Below are 10278 nucleotides of genomic sequence, written 5' to 3'. Positions count from 1 at the left end.
CTTTGGCAGGAATATCACAGATATGATGCTCATTGTATCCTAGTAGGTGTACTGGTTATAGTAACTTTGACCACTTACACGCCTTATAGTTTTCTCAGCTGTAAAGTTACTCTTTTCCCTTTGTACCTGCCCCTTATTTTGTGGGCAGGTTTACTTAGAAACTAAGTAAACATTCTGTTCATCACACTAACAATTTATTCATTTATTTATATCAGTCTAGGCTTTTGGTTCCTATTTTATTCAATAGATTAGAATCTGCTACTATCATTTATTTTCAAGTTCAAGTTTTATCAGATTGAGCCAATGGGAACCCCATTAAACTGGTTTCTGGGTTCTTTTAACATGTCCACATTTTTTTGAACATGTCCTTACTTTCAGGCACAAGATATTTCAGCTTGTCTTGGAGTTTCTCTGCCCCAACCCTCGAATCACCCATTTCTCCAAGAAGTTCTAGTTTCTCTTGGTAGAGAATGGTATTTTAAAAAACCAAGATCTGTGTAGTAGGTAGAGACTGCTTTGGGGATGCCATGGATCCCAGGCCTGAATGAACTGAGTTAAGGAATACATGTAAGTAAACACACTTTTACAACTAACAGTGATTTATTTCTAAATCTAGGATTTCTAAATCCATTTATTTCTAAAATTTAGTATTTCTAAATCCACATTGAAATCCATGAGATCATACTGACCTCTAATTCCAATTGAGCACCACAGGGTTTATTCTGATTTTCTTTCCTCCAATATTTGTAACTTCCTTTGCTGACAGTGAGAAACCTGGTTTCCATTAGCCTTAATATACTTATTTGATCAGTCCTCCTGTAAGTAACACATCTCCCATCACTACCACCACCACCACCATCGCCTGACATTCTGTGAGGAACAGAATGTTTACTTAGTTTCTAAGTAAACCTGCCCACAAAATAAAGGGCAGGTACAAAGGGAAATTCAGGCTCTAACACCTTAAACCAAGCCCTGGCCTTTACGTGGATGCTGTATTAGTTTAGAGTTCTCCAGAGAAGCAGAACCAGTAGGAGATCGATTGATTGATCGATCGATCTATCATCTATCTATGATCTATCTATCTATCTTTCTATCATCTATCATCTATCTATATTTAGAGAGAGAGAGATCTGTTATGAGTAATTGGCTCACACAATTATGAAGGCTGAGAAGTTCCACAATTTGCCATGTGTACACTGGCAGGAAAGCTGGTGGTATAAATCCGAAGGCCTGAGAACTAGGGAAGCCAATGGTGTAACTTCAAGCCCAATGACCAGAAGAGATGAGATGTCCCAACTCACAGATGGGGCAGGAAAAAAAATGGGAAAACTCCTTCTTCCTCCACCTTTTGTTCTATTCAGGACCTCAAGGGATTGGCTGATGCTCATCCACATTGGTGAGGGCAGTCTACTTTACTGAGTCCACTAATTAAATTAAAAGCTAATTAAAATGCTAATCTCATCCAGAAATACCCTCATAAACACACACAGAAATAATGTTTAATCTGGCACCTAGAAGCCAGTCAAGTTGACACATGAAATTAACCATCACAGATGCCCTCCTTACTCTGCTCAGACTCTGACAACCCTCACCAGGGTGTCCCCCTACCCAGATGTCCTTCTCACTTTGTTTGGGCTCAGACAGTCTGTACCAGGCCACACTTTTCCACATGGATAACCTGCTCATCCTGCTTGGGCTCCAGCACCTGCTCTTGACCACTGCAGGCTCCCCTATTCCTCCGAGTGGAAAGCTACTTTGCTTGACCCCACTGAATGGCTTTGGGGTTGAGTTGTTCAGGGAGAAAAAAAGGAAAAAAGGGGAGGGGGGGAAAGGAGCTTAATTGCCTAATTATTTACCTGTCTCCCCTATTGGAGACAGACTTACTTAGGTTAACAATAAACAAGGTGGGAGTTAAGCAATAAACAGATTTATGTGGGTTTTTTTAAAAAGATTTATTGATTTATTTGAGAGAAAAAGAGAGAGCATACAAGCAGGAGGGGCAGGAAGAGGGAGCGAGAATCTCAAGTAAATTCTGTTCTGAGCACAGAGCCGGACATGGGGCTTGATCCCACGACCCTGAGATCATGACACTGAGATCATGACCTGAGCCGAAACCAAGAGTCAGATGCCCAACCAACTGTGCCACCCAGGCACTCCAATTTATGGTTTTCTTTACTGCTGTATCTCCAGTTCCTGGAGCACTGCCTGGCACATAAGTAGATCCTCAATAAATGTTGAATGAATGAGTGACAGGGCAAGGAATGAATCTGAATCATCACTAATCCTAGGAACCTCAGGACTGGAGCTCAAAGATGCTTACTAATGGTGCTTAAAATTAACTGGTATTGGGTTTACACAGAGTAGATTCTCTATAAATGTTGATTGGTTGAATGAAAACATCAGCAGTTAAGTCAAAGTTAACGGGTGACAAAGAAGACAGCATGGCTGAAAGAAGTGGATTGTAGTTCTTGAGAGGTGTCCTGGCCCCTCCTGATATAGGGACATGTGTATGTATAGCCTTTCTACTCCAAGTGTGGCTCTCGGGCCAGCAGCATCAATGTTATCTGGGAACTCATTAGCGGTGCAGAATCTCCAGCCCTATCAGATCCTCTGAATCAGTATCTGCACTTGATCAGGTCCCTGGGTGATTAGTGTGCACTTCAAGGTTGGGAAGCACAGTCGTAAAAGATTGTTTCCCTTTTAGGCACATCTTTACCAGTCAGACAGAGTCTGTGAAAGTCCTGAGAATTGGCTGCTTTGGGGCGGGGTGGAAGAATGAAGAAAGCACATATGGACTGAGAGCAAAGACTCCCAGAATTACAGCAGTTAAGAATTCAAAGTGACAGTGCTTCTATTTGAAGAGGCCAAGTGTTAATGGCAGGGTGACTGGGAAGAGGACTGTAGTATGCCCCTATGTTGTTTAATTATTTAACGATGATTCAAAACACATGTACACCATATATGTATAAATGCACGTGTACATAACTGGGATGAGGCAAGACGGAGGGAGCCATCTTCCAGCAGTGACCAAAATGCAAACACCTACAAAGGCCTCTTCTAAATTAGAATCAGGGGTAATCACAGGCTGCATTTATCATAAAATGTTTGTTTATAAGCTTAGTTTGGAAATTCGGAGACTTCTGGAGTTCTCTCAGCTTCATTTTTCAGGAGAGGGAACCAATGTTTAGAGACTAAGAAAGAAGAAGGCTGGGGCGGGGTGTGCTGGCGGCGGGAGGCAGTCCTTTTTTCCTTGGGTGATATCTCCACCTGCTGGCCGTTCAGGATATGGCTAAGGAAGACCTGAAGCGCTTGCAGAGCGTGTACTCTCTCTCCCAAGCCTTTCTTCTGCCTCACCGTTTTTCCTTTTCTTCCACCTCTGCCTCTTTTTCCTTCCTTTCTTTTTCTGTTTGCCTCACTCTCCTGTTCTCCCTTCTGTCTTTCCTTCTCTTCCTTCATATCCCTGATGCAGGCTCCGCTTGTATTCTGTAGACGTGGACAGCTCATTTCTTACGAGGCCGCCTTCAACGTGGACGGGTTTTTCCTTACACGAAGCTGAATCTACCTTCTTTTTTTAAAGATTTTATTTATTTATTTGACAGAGGAGACATAGCGAGAGAAGGAACACAAGCAGAGGGACTGGTAAAGGGAGAAGCAGGCTTCCTACGTAGCAGGGAGCCGGATGTGGGGCTCGATCTTAGGACGCTGGGATTACGACCTGAGCCGAAGGCAGCCGCTTAACGACTGAGCCACCCAGGTGCCCCTGAATCTACCTTCTGTAGCTTCCCCCTGCAATTCCAGTCCTGCTCTCCAGAGCCACACAGAACACGACTTATTTCCTCTGCCCTGAGCCCTCCAAAATCTTGAATACTCTGATCACACTTTGCATTTATCTGCTCCTCTCCTTCTCAGCTGCACCCTCCAGCCCCTCAGCTATGTCACACACCAAAGTTTCTAGGTCTCTCCTCATCCAGGTCACCATGGCTGGACACACGCCAATATATTGGAATCCCTCTACCACTGTGGGACCCTACATGGATCAATACTCCAGTTCCAGGCTGGGTAGCACAGAAAGGATCTATCACTTCCTTTATGGTATCTCCTAGCTGCCTTTCCTAATGAAACCAATAGGTGCGTTTATTCTAAGCATCTTATAATGTTCAGTTAACTTATTTGGAGTTAACAATAAACAAAAATTCTTGATCTTGCTTCTGCTAAATCACAACATACTGAAATTTTTTTAAAAGCAGATTCAGAGTGGGGTGCCTGGGTGGCTCAGTTGGTTAAGTGTCTGCCTTCAGCTCAGGTCTTGATCCCAGGATCCTGGGATCAAGCCCCATATCGGGGTCCTTGCTCAGCAGGGAGCCTGCTTCTCCCTCTCCCTGTCTGCCACTCCCCCTGCTTGTGCTTGCTCTCTGTTAAATAAATAAAAATCTTTAAATTAAAAAAATAAAACCGATTCAGAGCTTTATATGAAGGCTTGTTAAGTGTAATCATGTCAGATTTAGCCTGTTCAGTTATTTAAATTTTTCCCAACACTTTAGATTTTTAAAAATTTATCGAACCAAGACATATTTAATGTACAGTATTTGGGGGGGAGGTGGATACAAAGAATGCAATTATAGTAACTCATGATCCCTTCCCCACCTAAACGCAAACATCGTTAACATTCTACTTTATTTCTTTCTAGATTCTTCTCTGTGCATGTGTATGCTTATATAATTGATATTGTATTCATTTTTTTGATATTGTATTTTTTTGTATCCTCCTTTAAAAATTTTTGAAACATTATCTTGTAAGCATTTTCTCAAATCTCACATGATAATCCACTGAATGTTGCCACAGAGTTTATACATCTAATCCTCTAGTTGAACATTTAAGTTATTCCCAATTTTTTCAGTTACATACATTTCAGTGAACTTCTATTTTTTTTTTTACAATGATGAAGTTTTATTATGGGTTTGCACATAATGAACAAAGAATAAACATTTTCAATTCCCATGGGGTTTAATATTTTCATTTTTAAATTTCTTAAATTGAAGTATAGTTTACATACAATGTTACATTTGCTTCAGGTGCTGAACTTTTTAAGCATAAAATTGTCTCTTTTTTTTTGGATGTCTTTGTATGGAATCCTAGGATTTGAATTAATAGATACAAGAGCATGAATGTTAAAAAAAAAAAAAAAAAGAGATCCTTAATACGCACTGTCAGATTTTGCTCCAAACATTTTTCAGATCTTTTAAAATCTTCATCTGTCTTCAATACTATCCAAGGCACTTTGGGAGATAATAATGAAAATACACGATTCTTGCCCTTAGGATTTAACTACCTAGGAGGAACACAAAAATGGAAAGAAAAGCATACTCAAGGGTGGATACTGTTAAAAGTCTTTGGAACTTTTTTTAGTTCTGTCAGTTTTATTCCCTTTGTTATGAAGGTTTGTTACTAGCATCATACTCATTCAGTCTTGTTCTCTCTTCTTGATGAATTAACCCTTTTATCATTCGAATTGTCCTTCTTTATCTCTTTTATCTTGTCTTAGAGTCCACTTTAGCTGCCATTAATATAGTCATTCCAGCTTTCTTATGAGAGGTGTTTGCAGAATTTCTTTTTTTCTATCCTTTTTACTCTTACCTATTTGCGTCTTTATATTTAAAACAGATTTTTTTTATAGACATGTTCCATGTTTTCTTTTTTTCGTTTTTTTTTTTTTAAGATTTTATTTTTTTTAAAGTAATCTCTACACCCACTGTGGGGCTCGAACCTACAACCCTGAGATCAAGAGATGCATCCTCCACCAACTGAGCCAGCCAGGTGCCCCTAGAGTTTAGTTTTTAAAATATACATTTTTTAAGATTTTATTTATTTGACAGAGAAAGAGAGAGAGACAGTAAAAAAGGGAACACAAACAGGGCAAGTGGGAGAGGGAGAAGCAGGCTTCCTGCTGGCTTCCCGCTGAGCAGGGAAGCCTGATGAGGGGCTCGATCCCAGGACCCTGGGATCATGACCTGGGCCGAAGGCAGATGCTTAATGACTGAGCCACCCAGGCGCCCCTAGTTTTGTTTTGTTTTGTTTTTTAAGATTTTATTTATTTGACAGAGAGACATAGCGAGAGAGGGAACACAAGCAGGGGGAGTGGGAGAGGGAGAAGCAGGCTTCCCGCAGAGAAGGGAGCCCGACGCGGGGCTCGATCCCAGGACCCTGGGATCATGACCCGAGCCGAAGGCTGACGCTTAACGACTGAGCCACCCAGGCGCCCCTAGTTTTTAAAATATTTTAATATTTGATTCATTTGACAATAAATTTGTTGTAAGAAGTCAAATAAATATCCAACGTATTTTTCTAAGACTTTCAGTTTCAGTTTCTTTTAAAAATTCATCTATGTTTCTTCCACTGCTTTGAAATGTCAACTTATTCATACATCAAATTCTTTTCATATTTATGTCTATTCTGGACCTTCTGTTTTGATGCATTGATTTGTCTGTTTATTCATATGCCAGGACCAAATTAGATTTTGTGTGGCAAAATACAACATAAAATTTACCATCATAATCATTTTTTAAAAGATTTTATTTATTTTGAGAGAGAGAGAGCCTGCTTGCGAGAGCAAGTGAGCATGAGTGAGAGGGAGGGGCAAAGGCAGAGGCAGAGGCGGAGGGAGAAACAAGCTCCCAGCTCAGGGGCCCCAATCCCAGGATGCTGGGATCACGACCTGAGCCGAAGGCAGAAGCTCAATGACTGAGCCACCCAGGCGCACCAATCATAATCTTTTTTAAAAGATTTTATTTCTTTATTTGAGAGAGAGAGGGAGCATGAGCTGGGGGAAGGGCAGAGAGAGAGGGAGAAACAGACTCCCCACTGAGCGTGGAGACCGCTATGCGGCTCCATCCCAGGATCCCGAGATCATGACCTGAGCCTAAGTCAGACACTTAACTGACTGAGCCACCCAGGCACCCCCATCACAATCATTTTTAAGTGCACAGTTCAGTGATATTAAACACTCATAACGCTGTGCAACCATCACCACCATCCATCTCCATAGCTTTTTCATCTTGTAAAACTGAAACTCTATATCCATTAAACAGTAATTCTCCAATTGCCCCTCCTCTCACACCCTGGCAAACACCATTCTACTTTTCATCTCTATGATTTTGACCATTCTAATTACCCCATATAAGTAGAATCATACAGTATTTGTCTTCTTGTAACTGTCTTATTTTGTTTAGCATAACGTTCTCCAGGCTTATCCATGTTGTAGCACGTGTCAGAATCTCCTTCCTTTTTAAGGTCGAATAATATTCTATTGCATGTATATACCACATTTTGCTTATCTATTCATCCACTGGGTTGCTCCCATGTTTTAGTGATTATGAATAGTGCTGCTATGAATATGGGTGTACAAATGTCTCTGTAAGACTCTTTTCAATTCTTTGGTGTATATGCCCAGAAGCAGAATTGCTGGATCATATGGTAATTCTATTTTTGATTTTTCAAGAACTGCCATACTGTTTTCCATTTTGGCTGCAACAGTTTACATTGCTACCAATAGGGTACAAGGGTTCCAGTTTCTCCATATCCTTACTTATTATTTTTTATTTTTTGGACAGTAGCCATCAGTTTTATTCCCTTTGTTATGAAGCTTTGTTTGGGTATGAAAGAGTATCTCATTGCAGCTTTGCTTTGCATTTCTCTAACAAGCAGAGATGCTGATCATCTTTTCATGTGTTTATTGCCATTTGTATATTTTCTTTGGAGAAACATCTATTCAAGTCTTTTGCCCACTTTCAAATTATATTTTTGGTTTTATTTTGTTTTGGGGTTGTTGAGTTTTACTTCTCTATATTCTGGACATTAGTCCTTTATCAGATATATGATTTGCAAGTATTTTCTCCCATTCTGTGGGTTGCCTGTTTACTCTGTTGATATTGTATTTGATGCACAACATTTTAAAAATTTTCATCGAGTTCAATTTGTCTATTTTTTCTTTTGTTGTCTGGACCCTTAGTGTTATATCCAAAATTTTGTTGCCAAAATCCAATGTCATGAAGCTTTTGTCCTATTCCTATGTTTTCTACTGGCAGTTTCATAGTTTTAGGTCTTACATTTAGGTCTTAGATCAATTTTGAGTTAGTTTTTTTTTTAAGATTTTATTTATTTATTTATTTGACAGAGAGCGAGCGAGCGAGCAAGCATGAGCGGGGGGGGGGGAGCGGGGGGAGTGACAGGCAGAGGCAGAGGGAGAAGCAGCCTCCCGCCGAGCAGGGAGCCCGATGCGGGACTTGATCCCAGGACCCCGGGATCATGACCTGAGCCGAAGGCAGTCGCTTAACCGACTGAGCCACCCAGGCGCCCTCCTAGTTATAGGTCTACTCAGACTTTTCTATTTCTTTGTGATTTAGTCTTGGTAGGTTTTGCATTTCTAGGAGTTTGTCTGTTTCATCTAGTTTAATCTAATTTGATGGCAAAGAATTGTTCATAGTACTCTCTTATAATCCGTTTCATTTCTGCAGAATTTGTAGTAATGTCCTCATTTTCATTTCTGATTTTAGTAATTTTAGTCTCTTCTTTTTTCTTAGTTCATTTAGCTGAAAGTTTGTCAGTTTTGTTGATCCTTTCAAATAACCAATTTTTGGTTTCATTAATTTTCTCTATTGTTTTTCTATTCTTTATTTCATTTACCTTTATTAGTTTTTTCCTTCTGTAGTTCCAGTTTAGTTTATTCTTTTTTTTTTTTAACTAGGTCTTAAGTTGTAAAGCCTGTTAATTTGAAATCTTTCTTGGTTTTTTATTTTTTATTTTTAGAGAGAGGAGAGGGGCAAAGAGAGAGGGAGAGAATGTTAAGCAGGCTCCACACACAGTGCAGAACCTGACAGAGCTCAATCTCACAACACTGAGATCACGACCTGAGCCAAAATCAAGACTTGGACACTTAACCAACTGAGCCACCCAGGTGCCTCTTAAATCTCTCATTTTTTAATGTAAGCATTTTTAGCTATAAATTTCCCTCTTTAGGACTGTTTCTGCTGTGTCCCAAAGCTTTCGGTCCGTTATGTTTTTATTTTCATTCATCTCTAAGTATTTTTTTAAGATTTTATTTATTTGAGAGCGAGAGAGCACGAGTAGGGGGAGGGGCAGAGGGAGAGAGAGAAGCAGACTCCCCACTCAGCAGGGAGCCTGATGAGGGGTTCAATCCCAGGACCTTGGGATCATGACTTGAGCTGAGGGCAGACACTTAATTAACTGAGCCACCCACGTGCCCCTATTTTTTGTTTTATTTATTTATGAGAGACAGGGTGCATGAGCAGGGGGAAGGGCAGAGGGAGAGGGAGAGAATCCCAAGGAGACTCTCTGCTGAGCCCGATGCAGGACTTGATCCCACAACTCCAAGATCATGACCTGAGCCAAAACCAAGAGTCAAACACTTAACTAACTGAGCCACCCAGGCACCCCATCTCTAAGTATTTTCTAATTTCCACTGGAATTTCTAATTTGATCCATCGGTTATTTAAGAGTATGTTGTTTAATTTCACAAATATTTTACATTGTCCAGTTTTCTTTCTTTTTTTTTTTTTAAAGATTTTATTCATTCATAAGAAACACACAGAGAGAGAGAGAGGCAGAGGGAGAAGCAGGCTCCCCGCCAAGCAGGGAGCCCAACGTGGGACTCGATCCCAGGACCCTGGGATCATGACCTGAGCCGAAGGCAGACGCCCAACCATCTGAGCCACCCAGGCGCCCCCTGTCCAGTTTTATTTCTGTTATTGATTTCTAACATTATCCCCTTATGGTCAGAGGAGTTACTTTGTATAAAATTTATCTTTTAAAATCTACTGAGACTTTATGGGGTGCCTGGGTGGCTCAGTCCATTCAGTGTCTGTCTTTAGCTCAGGTCATGATCTCAGGGTCCTGGGATCAAGCCCCATGTCAGGCTCCCTGCTCAGTGGAGAACATGCTCCTCCCTCTACCTCTGACCACCCCCACCCCCGCTTATGCTCTCTCTCTCTGTCGCTCTTGCTCTATCTTAGATAAATAAAGTCTTAAAAAAAAAAAAAGAAGGAAATCTACTGAGACTTAACTGGTAGCCTAACATATGTTCTATCCTGGAAAATGTCTCAGGTGCACTTGAGAAGAATGTGTGTGCTGTTTTTGTTGGGTAGTGTTCTGGACATGGCTATTAGATGTGGTTGGTTAATTGTGTTCTTTTTTTTTAAAGATTTTATTTATTTGACAGAGAGAGAGACAGTGAGAGAGGGGACACAAGTAGGGGGAGTGGGAGAG

The sequence above is a fragment of the Eumetopias jubatus genome, unplaced genomic scaffold (genome assembly GCF_037043125.1).
Source record: "Eumetopias jubatus isolate StellerSeaLion01/CBP00866 unplaced genomic scaffold, mEumJub1_p1.0 scaffold_15, whole genome shotgun sequence".
In the NCBI taxonomy this organism is placed as follows: domain Eukaryota; kingdom Metazoa; phylum Chordata; class Mammalia; order Carnivora; family Otariidae; genus Eumetopias; species Eumetopias jubatus.
This window is presented reverse-complemented; position numbering follows the sequence as displayed.